We start from the raw sequence: 13,948 nt of genomic DNA, 5'->3' as shown, positions 1-13,948 counted from the left end.
GAACCAGAGGATAAAATAGTTACTGGAAGAATACATTTATCCCCTCCAGAAAGAGATCCTAAAATGAAAACACCAAGGAATGTTGTGGCCAAATTCCAGAACTATCAGATAAAAGAGAAAATCCTGCAAGCAGCTAGAAAGAAACAATTTAGATACCAAGGAGCCCCAGTAAGGATTACACAGGAGCTGGCTGCATCAACATTAAGGGATCAAAGGGCATGGAATGAGATATTCCAAAGAGCAAGGGAGCTTGGAATGCAGCCAAGAATCTACTATCCAGCAAAGCTGAACCCTCTCTTCCAGGGGAAAAGATGTATATTTAACAAATTGAGAGACTTCCAACATTTCCTGATGTAAAGACCAGAGCTAAATAGAAAACTTGGACATCAAACAGGAGGCTCAAGAGACACATGAAAAGATTAAAAAAAAATAAAGGTAAAGAAAAAACTGCTATCCAATAAGATGAAACTGGCTATATTCCCACCTGGGAGAAAGACTCTAATAACTTGAGAATTGTAACTCTATTACAGAAAATATACTTAGCCAGAAGTGATGGACACTCATGACTTTTATGTGACTCAGAGAAAATGATTTAAAAGCAATACACCCTTAAAAGGGGGGGATAGTAAGAAGACAGGAGGAGGGAAGAGATTGAATGGGGTAAATCTCATTACATTAAGAGGTACAAAAGGCCTATTATAATAGAGGGGAAGAAGGAAGGAGGAGCTGAGAATCACCTGAATCTTCCTCTCATCAGACTTGGCTTATAGTTAACTTACACTCAGTTAAGTTAAGAAACTTAACTTACCTTTCAAATATTAAAAGGGGAAAAGGTGGTGGGGGAGGGAGGGAAAAGGGGGTACTAAGAGAAAGAAGAAGGAAAAAAGGGAAAGGGGAAAGAAAGGGGAGGAGGGTTGATATAGGAGGGCAAACACTGAAAATGGCAGTATTCAAAACAAAATACTGCAGGATATGGATAAGGTGAAAAAGGGGGGAAATGCAAACAGGGAAGATAGCATGGAGGGCAATAAAGAGTTAGTAATTATAACTTTGAATGTGAATGGACAGAATTATTTTGCTCAACTCTATGCCAAGAAATTTGACAATCTAAGTGAAATGGATGAATATTTACAAAAATGTAAATTGCCCAGGTTAAATTAAGAGATTAAATACCTGAACAACCCTATCTCAGAAAAAGAAATTCAACAAACCATTATTGGACTCCCTAAGAAAAAATCTCCAGGGCCAGATGGATTCACAAGAGCATTCTATCAAACATTTCAGGAACAATTGGTTCCAATTCTGTACAAACTCTTTGGAAAAATAGGTGAACTCGGCCTAACTCTTTCTATGACACTAATATGGTGCTGATACCTAAACCAGGAAGAGTTAAAACAGAGAAAGAAAATTATAGCTCTATCTCCTTGATGAATATAGGTGCAAAAATCTTAAAATAAGATCTTAGCAAAATGATTACAACAAGTTATCACTAGGATAATACATTATGATCAAGTAGGATTTATTCCAGGAATGCAGGATTGGTTCAAAATTAGGAAAAACTGTTAGGTATCAGAAATCATATGATCATATCAACAGATGCTGAAAAAGCTTTTGATAAAATACAGCACCCATTCCTACTAAAAAACACTAGAGTGTAGGAATAAATGGATTGTTCCTTAGAATAATAAGCAGTATCTATCTAAAACTCAACAAGCATTATATGCAATGGGGATAGGCTAGAGGCATTCCCAACAAGATCAGGGGTGAAACAAGGATGCCCATTATCACCACTACTATTCAATACTGTATTAGAAATGTTAGCCTCAGCAATAAGAGAAGAAAAAGAAATTGAATGAATTATAATTGGGAAGGAAGAGACAAAACTTTCACTCTACAGATGGCATGATAGTATACCTAGAGAATCCCAGGAAGTCATCTTAAAAAATACTAGAAATAATTAGCAACTCTAGCAAAGTTACAGGATATAAAATAAACCCTCATAAATCCTCAACATTTCTATATATGACTAGCAAGATACAGCAGAAAGAGCTAGAGAGAGAAATCTCACTCAAAGTAACCTCAGACTAAAATATAGAAAAATCTGGGAGTCTACCTGCCAAGGCAGACTCAAAATCTTTTTGAAAACAATTACAAAACATTTCTCACGCAAATAAAATCAGATTTAAATAACTGAGGGAACATCAACTGCTCATGAATAGGTCAAGCTAGTGTAATAAAAATGACAATTCTACCAAAATTAAACTACTAAACAAAGTGCCCTACCAATCAAAATTCCAAAAACTTACTTCAATGAGTTAGAAAATATTGTAGCTTCATATGGAGAAATAAAAGTCAAAAATTTCGAGGGATTTAATGAAAATGCAAAAGAAGGTGGATTAGCCTTACTAGATCTAAAATTATATAATAAAGCATGTCATCAAAATTGCCTGGTAGTGACTAAAAATAGAGTGTGGATCAGTGGACTAGCCTAGATGCAATAGTGGGAAATGATTATAGTAATCTGCTGTTTGATAAACCCAAAGAGTCCAGCTATTGGGATAAAAACTCTTCAATAAAAACTGTTGGGAAATAGAAGTTAGTATGGCAGAAACTTGGATTTGACCAACACCTCACACCCTATACCAAGATAAGATCAAAATGGATACAGGATTTAGACATAAAAAAACAATATTATAAGCAAACTAGAAGATCAAGGAGTAGTTTACCTATCAGATCTATGGAAAGGACAAAGGAAAAGTTGGAAAAGATCATTAAAAACAAACTAGATAATTTTGATTACATTAAATTAAAAAGCTTTTGCATGGACAAAACCACTGTAATCAAGATCAAAAGAAATATAGTAAATTGGGAAACAATTTTTACAATTTGTATTTCTGACAAAGGACTCATTTCTAAAATATACAGAGAACTGAGTCAAATTTTTAAAAAAAGCCATTCCCAATTAACAAATGATCAAAGCATATACACAGGCAATTTACAGATGAGGAAATCAAAGCTATCCAGAGTCATGAAAAATTGCTCTAAATCACCATTTATTAGGGAAATGCAAATTAAAGCATCTCTGAGGTACCACCTCACACCTCTCAGATTGGCCAATATGACCAGAAAGGACAATGATCAATGTTGGAAGGGATGTGGGAAATCTGGGACACTAATGCATTGTTGTTGGAACTGTGAAATCATCCAACCTTTCTGGAGAGCAATTTGGAATTATGCCCAAAGAGCAACAAAAATGTGCCTACCCTTTTATCCAGCAATACCACTACTGGGTCTATATACCCTGAAGAGATTATGAGAAAGGGTAAAAACATCACTTGTACAAAAATATTCAAAGTAGCCCTGTTTGTGCTGGCAAAGAATTGGAAGTTAAGTGAATGTCCTTCAATTGAGGAATGGCTTAACAAACTGATATATGTATGTGGTGGAACACTATTGTTCTATTAGAAACCAGGAGGAGTGGAAGTTCAGGGAATTCTGGAAGGATTTGCATGAACTCATACTGAGTGAGATGAGCAGAACCAGAAAAACATTGTACACCCTAACAGCAACATGAGTGTGATGATCAACCTTGGTGGACTTGCAACAATCAGGGACAATTTTGGGTTATCAGCGATGGAGAATATCATCTGTATCCAGAGAAAGAATTGTAGAGTTTGAACAAAGACCAAAGACTATTACCTTTAATTTAGGGGGAAAAAACTTATGTAATTTTGCTATCTCTTATACTTTTTTTCTTCCTTAAGGATATAATTTCTCTCTCATCACATTTAACTTAGATCAATGTATACCATGGAAATAATATAAAGACTATCAGACTACCTTCTGTGGGCGGGTGGGGGGAGGGAAGCAAAATTAGGGTAAAAAAATGTAAAACTCAAAATAAATAAAATCTTTCTTTAAAAAAAAAGAACAAATAAGCAATGATTCCATCATCATACATTTGTAAAATACCAAGTAAAAAAAATGTAAAGCAATTAGCAGATTTTATTGAAAATTAATGAGAGTTAGAGCCTCAGTCCTAAAATGTGAAGAAGTCAATAGTTTGGGGGAAAAAAACCTTTTAAAATAAAAAGGTGGGGCGGCTAGGTGGTTCAATGGATAGAGCACTGGTCCTGGAGTCAGGATGACCTGAGTTCAAATCTGGCCTCAGACACTTAATAATTATGGAGCTGTGTGGCCTTGGGCAAGCCACTTAACCCCATTGCCTTGCAAAAACCTAAAAATAAATAAAAAAATAAAATTAAAAGGTAAGTGGGCAGCTAAGGGGCTCAGTGGATACAGCACTGACTCTAGAGTCAGGAGAACCTGAGTTCAAATCCAACTTCAGACACTTGATACTCCCTGTGTGAACTTGACCAAGTCACTTAACCCCATTGTCCCACAAAAGCTCAAAAATAAATAAAAGGTAAGTTTTTTTATTTTTTCCCCCTCCGATTGATTGTCTTATAGCATGTATGTGACATAAGTCTATTCTTGATGAACTTAAAAAAGACTTCATTAAACTATCTGAATAATTTCCTAAATTAAACTAACTACTACTAAAATGCATTCAAGTTTGTTTTGAATATTCTCATTTTTAAAGTTTTATTTTTTGATATTTGAAAATGTTTTTCTTTCCTGGAGGAACCTAGAAACAATCCAAAATGCTGTTTTAAACTCTTTTAGGGGCAGCTAGGTGGCATAGTGGATAAAGCACTGGCCCTGAAGTCAGGAGTACCTGGGTTCAAATCCGGTCTCAGACACTTAAAAATTACCTAGCTGTGTGGCCTTGGGCAAGACACTTAACCCGGTTTGCCTTGAAAAAACCTAAAAAAAAAAAAAGAAAGAAAAAGAAACTGTCATTTATTTTATTACTTGGATTGTCAACATTTCAAAGATTGCCTCATCTGTAAATCATTTAAAATTCTTTAATTCTAAGGGGGTATCTAAACATTTGAGTTAATTCCTGTGAAGTGCTTACAAAGGAGAAGTACTGGGCAAATACATAAAGCAAAATAAGTGAATTAATAGGATATTTAGGTTTCAGGTTAATTCAGAGGAGGGAATTCTTTTGAGATGTGGATAACTGTCAACAATGGCAATAGTCTCTCCTCACAAGAATCTATTCTGCAATAATCTTAACTTAAATAATTAGGAGGGCTATATTAAGATATGTATCAGAATCCAAAATTTCTACATGTTGATAAACTATTAGAGTATAAAAAATAAGTTTCAATACATTTGCCTTACAGTAAGATTTAAACTATTACCATTTCAGTTACACAATAAACGTTTTTTTCCTAGAAAGGGAATATAATCATCAAATTCTAGCATGCTGTTGAGTTTAAGCCTTTGATCTTAATTTGGAGATTCTCTGCCTTTAATATTCATCTCTCACTCTTTTCCAGCCAGTCCCCAAAACCTTACCTACTATATATGAACTGAAAATCATTTATTGAATTTCACAGAAATATACCTATCAGATACTTCTGACTTCAGACAAAATAAAACAAGATTACACTGATTGGTTTTCATTAGTTTGCATTAGGGCTGCCTGTAGCAGAGTACTTGGTGTTTCAGACTGCAATCTGTATGCAGCTCCTAGTGTGTGCCCCAAAGACACCTTCTTTTCCATGGCAAAATGCCAAAGAACTGAGTGCTCCATGAATTCTATTAATGGTTATCCTGTGAACAATAAAGGACAGAGAGGCTGCTGTGGAATAGGGTAAATGACTGTAGGCTTCCCTCCAGCTGCAGTCTGAAATCATGCCGATGCCAAAGCATACACAGGGCTTGCTGACTGCAGCCGGAAAGTCCTGAGATGGTCTTCTATTTGTTTGGAGAGACTTTCTGTGAGTGGGGATCTAAAACTGATTCATAGAGGAACACCTGTGATACTATTATTAACTGCAGCAATGCCTCCTTCAAAAAACTGTCTTGTCCTGCTTTGTGGTGCTCTTGATCAATTTAAAGTAAATTCAAAACATTCCAGAAATGATTCCTTTCTCTATTCTTCCATATATTCTCCCAGGAGATTATATCCTTGTGGCAGGTCCTTACAGCTAAGAGTAAATACATGCCCTTTATTTTGCTTTCTCATGTCTTAAACTATATAGTTGCCCAAAAGTGATTCACTGAGGGGGAAGGAGGAAACATAATTCTATATTCTCTTATTTTTCTCTCATTCATGGAATCCCATAAGTATAAATTCCCAGATCAGCTTTACATTAAGTAATGACAATTATATTGAAGTTATGTTAATGTTTTTGCAGAACTGTTTCCTAGTCCGGAGGAATCTTCCACCGTTTTCTTTGTTGTTCCATAGCAACTTTCTTATCCTGAGGATTCATAATCAGCAAGAAGATCAGTAACTGGCATTTATATATGACCTTAAGGTTTGCAAAGCATTTTTAATATATGCAATGTCATTTGATAGTATTATTTCATAATTGATAGTATTAATTCATAATCTTAACTTAATGCGCACCATCCACTGAGGGATAAAAAGTTTCCTGAGGGCAGCTAGGTGGTGTAGTGGATAGAGCACTGGCCTTGGAGTCAGGAGTACCTGGGTTCAAATCCAACCTCAGACACTTAACAATTAGTTAGCTGTGTGGCCTTGGGCTAGCCACTTAACCCCATTTGCCTTGCAAAAACATAAATAGATAGATAGATAGATAGATAGATAGATAGATAGATAGATAGATAGATAGAATGAATAAATGAACAAATAAATAAATAAATAGATAAATAGATAAGTGGATAAATAAATAAATTAGAGTGTAGTTTCATGGGGTTTGCTCCTTAGTGATATAGTGTGTGTGTGTGTGTGTGTGTGTGTGTGTGTCTGTCTGTCTGTCTGTCTACCTACCTTTTTGAATCCCTGGGCAGGGCCTGCAACACTTACCCAATTTGGTTGTTAAGGCTTAAAAAAGAAAAAAAAAAGGTAGCAAACTTACTCCACAACTTGTTGCCACTTTTGGCAAAGCATATTGTATTATTGCATATGGCAGGACTAGTTCCTGAGATTAAGTTGAAGGGAAAAAAATACAGCCCTGTTTTTGGGTTTTTTTCCCAGATCCAAATCTTGGTATATAGAGAGAGCATGCCTCATTATCTTTATTGAGTACTCATTAGTATCATACTAGACATAATCATAGAGCTCAATTACTTTTCATTTATATGTTCAAATCTTATAAAATATTCTATTATCCTCATGATCTGTGAGGAGGAAAAAATCAAATGGAAATTGAATCTTATTTGGGGTCACAATGGCAGAGCCAGAACTAACATCTAAAACTATTGATTTCAAACTAGCCAAGACCAGTGGCAATAAACTCAAATAGAAAAAAATTCCCAGGCAGCTAGGTGGCACAGTGGTTACAGTGCTGGCCCTGGAATCTGGAGGACCTGAGTTCAATTTTGGCCACAGGTACATAATAATTGCCTAGCTGTGTGACCTTGGGCAAGTCACTTAATCCCATTGCCTTAAATTTAAAAAAAAGATCCCTTGGTTGCATATTGATGTAGAAAACTACAAATTAACTTCTGTGTTATATTATATTTTTATTTATTAAACATTCCAAATTGGATTTCTTTTTTTCTTTAATTTAATGAGGCAATGGGGCCTCCTGGACCAGTGCTCTATCCACTGCACCACCTAGCTGCTGTTCCAAATTGCATTTCAATCTTCTTAAGGCTGTTGTTGCTGGATGGCTACAACAGACTATACTACCTCCCTTGGTTCATTGAAAAACACCTTGCAAGGCTTGAGAGCAATTAAGATAGGGAAAACATGGTACCATCTACCTGAATAACTAATCATAAGTAATAAAGCTAGGATCTTTTATCAGGGAGTACCTCTTGTATAAACCAAGAAAACTTGCATATAAGAAGTAGTCATAGGAATGCATTTGGATGTTTGTCTTTGTGTCTGTGTGTGTGTGTGTGTGTGTGTGTGTGTGTGTGTGTGTGTGATAGTTCTCACTATGCTTCATTTTTTTTAGAACTTCCAACCCTCTCTCCCCCAGTTTCTCATGTAATTTTAAGTCCTAGCTATAACTAGTTCTTGAATATTCATGACTTGTGACTTAGATACTGGTGGGATGTCAAAAAACAAATCTGTCAGTGACCATATAGGAAAACATGGCTACTAATTCAAAGTTCTACAAATTCAATGACAAAGGACTACATATAAGTGTATAGAGAACCAGCCTTCAAAGAAAAACCTATATTCAAATCCTGCCTCTAGTCCTTTTGACTGGAGGGTGGAGTCATTAAACCATATGTTTAATGAATTAACCTTACATTTAAAGAAGGCCCTTGGCTTGAAACTTCTCTTTATTTCTCCTCTGGCTGATCTACTTTGGGGTTTCTCTGGCTTATCCATTCCCCAGGAGGCTGATTATTGAGAAAATCTCATCATCCTATTAGCATTCTATCATCCTTGTTGCTGCAGCTCTTCACCGTGCTCTGATTGGATGGTATTGCCACAAATTCCAATACCTTCATTTAAGGAGGGATCTCTACTCACATATCTCTTCATTTCTCACCTGGCAGCACTACTTTGGGACTTCTTTGCATTCTTCCCCAATTACTGAATACTTCTTCAGAGAAATGATGTCTTCCATTTTATGTCTGTCACCCCAGGACTTAACACCTAGCACATAATAAATACTTAATAAATGTTTTTTGACTGACTGATTGACTGATACATACAAGCAATAAAAGTTACTTTAACCACTCAGTGTTCTAAGCAACTCCTTAAAATTAAGAATGAATTACATTAGATGAAAATTAGGAGGGGAAAAAAGTGTGTGCTAAGATTCATATAACTTTCACTTCAGCTAGTTCCTATCATTCTTTTTGTTTTGTTTTGTTTTTATTTTATTAAAGATTTTATTTGAGTTTAACAAATTTCCCCCCCCCCCCACAGAAAGCAATCTGTCAGTCTTTACTTTGTTTCCATGTTGTACATAATTCCTATCATTCTTAAACACTTTTAAGGTCAAAAAGCTTTCCTTGGAATATGAGACCAACAGTTTTTGCTATTTCCATTTCACAGCTAAGGAAACAGAGTTGAAGCAATTTACCTTAGTTCACCTGTAGCAGGTGATAGAACCATTTGGACTCAAACTTAATTCTAAGAGCAGTACTCTTTTCCAATTATACCAAAGGCTAAATTCTTTCAACTTTCAGGAAGTACCCACTTGCTAAAGAATGGATACCAGACTCATCTTAAAAATCTTGAATGTGATTCTGTGAATTGCTCCTGTTAGAAGATCTATTTTTCATTTAACAAAGGAACCTGTCTCTGAAGTTTGTTCTTAGCCAAAGTTTCTAGCTGATATCCTCCATGTGGGTCCAAACTGATAGGCAAAATTTCCTGGGAAATAAAAAAGGCTTATGTCTTATGTGATGATCTATTTGACTTAAAGAGACAGTGGTTCAACTGCCTAAGTCATTTCAATAGACGTTTCAATGAATCAGCATCTAAGAAGACTGAACTTCACTTCCTGTGGATTTGAATACTTATATCTTCTCTATCCGAGTCAAGACCCACTTAAAGTAATATTGGAATTTCGGTTTCTTGAGAAAAAAATTTCAAGTGAAAAAGAAAGGTGGCATGATTTGATTTACTCTGATTTTGCTTTTCCCATTAACAAATGTGTACTGAAATTGAATCTTTCTCAAACTGTTTTCAGTTCATGAACATTTTATCCTAAAGATTTTGCTGATTTTTATCTATGTCTTTATGAACCCATAGCAGAAAAAATAGGATAACAAATTCCTTTCTTTAGGGGGCATATAAGATGCTTCAGCACTTTAGGTCCATTTTCAAAATGACAGATGCAATCTTTTTCACAATTGAATGTCAGCATATCAACTGAGACTGAGACAACTCAGTCCAAGCTATAGTTCTAAAGAACTATATACATGACCTTGGGCAAGTCACTTCTCTGGAACTGTTTCCTCATCTGTAAAATGAACATTACAGTGTGGTCCCCTGTAGTTCTACATTTATAGTTCTATGACTAAATGATGTCTAAGGTCCCTCCACACAGGAGCTCTAATAAACCATGTGATCATAAAGAAACCACTTCTCTGAACCTCAATTTCCTTATCTGCAAAATAAGAACACTTACACAAACTACTTTGTGCATAAGAACTTAATCAAAATGAGACCACCTAAATCTTGCAACAGTGCTGATTTAATGTTACATGGTCTTCAGGATGATTTCTTGTATGTTGAGTGAATCTCCCAAGGAGGATTTCTGGGAAGAAGAGTCATAGAAGATGAAAAAGATATGGATGGATTGTATCCTGCAGCTTATGAATAAGTTTATAAGAGAAAGAACCTCTCCCATAAATTTGTAAGGAAATCTTGTATAAGCTTTGAAGTACAACATCAGAGTGAGTTACTAAAATTTAGGAGCAAACTTATTAGAAATTACAATTTCAGGTCTGCAGGAGTTGAAGATGAAAACATTTTTAATGTCCAGTTTCTTTGTAGTTAGTTAACTAATAAAAGTAAGTACCTCGAACTCAAGCAGGAAGGTATTTTGTACATACCTTCATTTCTTAACCCTGTTCCACATTATAACAAAATTTTTCAACACAAAAGCACTCTATAGAATTTCTTATAATGGAATTTCATTTTTACCACTGTTCAAAGGTCAAGTGTAGTCCCAAAATGCATAAACAAATGTTCAGCTAACCTTCTCTGGAGAATATCTTTCTGTTCACTCATAACAACATTGCAAAATGAAAGAAGCCTGCACTTCATGGTCTTTGGTTAGAATTATTTCCTAAAATTCAACAATTCAGTTATTGGGAAACCTCTTTAAAAAAAACTTCCTAGTTTACACTTTTGTGGAAGGTTTTGTTCTTTTTCAGATGCCTTTTATCCATCTTCCCTGCCTTTATCCAGTGATTCCATATATTCCCCACTTATTTCACTTCCAATTTTCTACCAAGAGGTGGAGGAATAGGATTCCTTATGTTCATCTGTGTTTCAAGAATTTATCCATGGGGCGGCTAGGTGGCGCAATGGATAAAGCACCGACCCTGGAGTCAGGAGTACCTGGGTTCAAATCCGATCTCAGACACTTAATAATTACCTAGCTGTGTGGCCTTGGGCAAGCCACTTAACTTCATTTGCCTTGCAATAAAACCTAAAAAAAAAAAAAAAGAATGTATCCACTCAAATTATAAATTTACCAGAAGTATTGCTATCTGCTTCCTTGGGGGGCATTCTTGTGACCAAACCTCATTCATATTGTTGGTGGAAACTACATTAACACTGGTAATTTGTCAGATATCTCTATTGTTAGTCTATAGTGAAAGAAAGGTGATAAAAGATGAATCACAGAATATGGGTTAGTAGCCTTCCAGTCCAACCTTTGCCTGAAAATAATAATATACTTCCCATTGTTCATCTATCCTCTGCTTGTAGACCACCAAGAGGGCTTAATTCATTGTCTCTCTAGGTAGCCCATTCCACTTTTGGACAGTTCTAAGCATTTGGAAATTGTTCTTAATAGCAATTCTATATTGCTTTTTAAAATCTTTTATCCATTCTCCTTATTTGGCCCTTTGGGGCCAACCAGGACAAACAAATTTGATCCCTCAAATACCTGAAGACAGTTATCCTGTTCTTAATGCATCAACAAGCATTTATTAGGCACTTTGAGTTACTATGTTAAGTGCTGAGCCAACACAGAAGGAGCAAAATTAATCCCTATCTTCAAAATGTTTACATTCTAATGGGAGACTCAACATGTACATGAAGTCATTCCTACCAACTACATACAAAATAGAGTAAATAGAAGGAAGACTTGGGGGCAAACACTGATAGGGAGGAGTCAGGAAGGTCTTGCTTCAGGAGAATGTGCTTGATATTCCATTATATACAAATGCTACAACTTATGGTAATAAAAAATGATCAGCAAGTGGATTTCAGAAAAACCTGGAAAGAGTTACATGAACTAATGCTGAGTGAAGCACACAGAATCAGGAGAACATTGTACACAGTAACAGTAACACTGTTCTATGATCAGCTTAGCTCTTCTCAGCATATAATGATCCAAGATAATTCCAAAAGACTCATGATTGAAAATGTTATCCACATCCGAAGAAAGAACTAATGGAGTCAATGCAGATCAAAGCACATATTTTCACTTTTTGCTGTTGGTTTAATTTTTTTCACATGTGGAAATGTTCTGCATAATTGCACATATATATAACCTGTATCAGATTGCTTGCCACCTTGAAAAGGAGGGAGAAAAATTTGGAACTCAAAATCTTTCAAATTATGAATGTTGAAAATTGTCTTTACATGTAACACCATTAATTTTTTTTTATTTTAAAAAGAAGATAATGCTTAAGCTAAACCATGAAAGAAGCTAAGGATTCTCCCTGGTGGAGATGAGGAGAGACATTAAATATGTAGTTTCTTCCAATGATCTTCATATAACATATTACAGCAGACTAGTTATCTTCAGGGCATTCTCCACATTAACAGTGGTTTTCCTAAACTTAGAATGTTCCCAGAATAGAGTGTAGGTCCTAGAGTCAAGAGGACCTGAGTTCAATTGCGGCCTCAGACTCTTGATACTTACTTAGCTGTATGACCTTTGGCAAGTCGCTTAACCTCATTGCCTTGCAAAAAAAGAATGTTCCCAGAACTAAACACAGTAATACAGATGAGGTCTGACAAGGGTAAAATATAGTTACAGTGGTAAATTGATGGAATGTCTAGAGCAAAATAGCCATTCTGATACATTGTTGGCATAGCTATGAATTTATCTAACTTTTCTTAAAAAATGATTTATGATACTAAGAGTCATTAAACTTTAATACCCCTTGATACTGAGATAGCCAAAGAAAGACTACGGCAGAGGGAAAGATGCCAAATTGATTAACAAGCATTTTTAAATACCTACTATGTTCCATAACTTATGGTAGGTGCTAAGGATAAAAAAAGACAAGAAAGTATATACAAAAGTATATATTGTAGCACTACTCTCTGTGGAAGCAAGGAACTGGAAATAGAGTAAGGGTTCATTGATTAGGGAAATGGGTAAATAAATTGTGGCATGTGATGGTTTGGGAGTATAAATAATTATGGTGTAAAAAAAGACAATAATTCAGGAAAATTTGAAAGCCTAAATAAATTAGTACATAGATTCCTCACCCTTTTTGTATGTTCAGATTCTCAAACTAATTTTGTTGTTTAAGTTTAGTAAGTCACTTCATAAACCACTTACTAAGCATTCAGGATGCTGGGGATACAGAGTAAGACAAAGAATAGTTCCTATTTTCAAAAAGTTCACCATCTAATGGAGGAGATAACATGCAAGTCAAGCTCTATGTACAAGCAGGCTCTATGCAGGACAAACTGGAGATAATCAACTGAGAGAAGGCACTAGAGTCAAGGGGCAACAGGAAACCCTTTCTATAAAAACAGATTTTTATCTAGGACTTGAAGAATGCCAGGAGGTTTGTTTGAGTGCTAATAGGGAAATGAGGAGAAAGCTTTCTAGGATGGAGACCAATCAGCAAAAATGTTCAGACTCAAAAAAATAAAATTGCTTCTTCTAGGTCAGTGTCACTGAATGGCAAGTTATACATACAGTGAGCTATAAAGTATAAGAAAACAAAAAAAGGTAATGGAGAAGGAGAGTTTATGAAGGGTTTTGAATGCCAAACAGAATTGATATTCTTTGCTAGAGAATAAAAGGAAGCCTCTGGAGTATATCAAGGCTGATGAGGAGTATGGGTGGGGGGAGAAGGCAGAATGAGGAGGTGTTTCAGGGAATATGATCTGACTTGACTTTAGAAAAATCAAATTGGCAGTTGAATGGAGGATGGACTGGAGCGGCAGGAAGACTAGCTAGATTTATTGCAATACTTAAGTATGAATTAATGAAGGCCTGCACCAGAGTGG

The sequence above is a fragment of the Macrotis lagotis genome, chromosome 2 (assembly GCF_037893015.1).
Source record: "Macrotis lagotis isolate mMagLag1 chromosome 2, bilby.v1.9.chrom.fasta, whole genome shotgun sequence".
NCBI classification, from domain to species: Eukaryota; Metazoa; Chordata; class Mammalia; order Peramelemorphia; family Peramelidae; genus Macrotis; species Macrotis lagotis.
The sequence above is the reverse complement of the archived record's forward strand: the minus strand, read 5'-3'. Positions refer to the sequence as shown.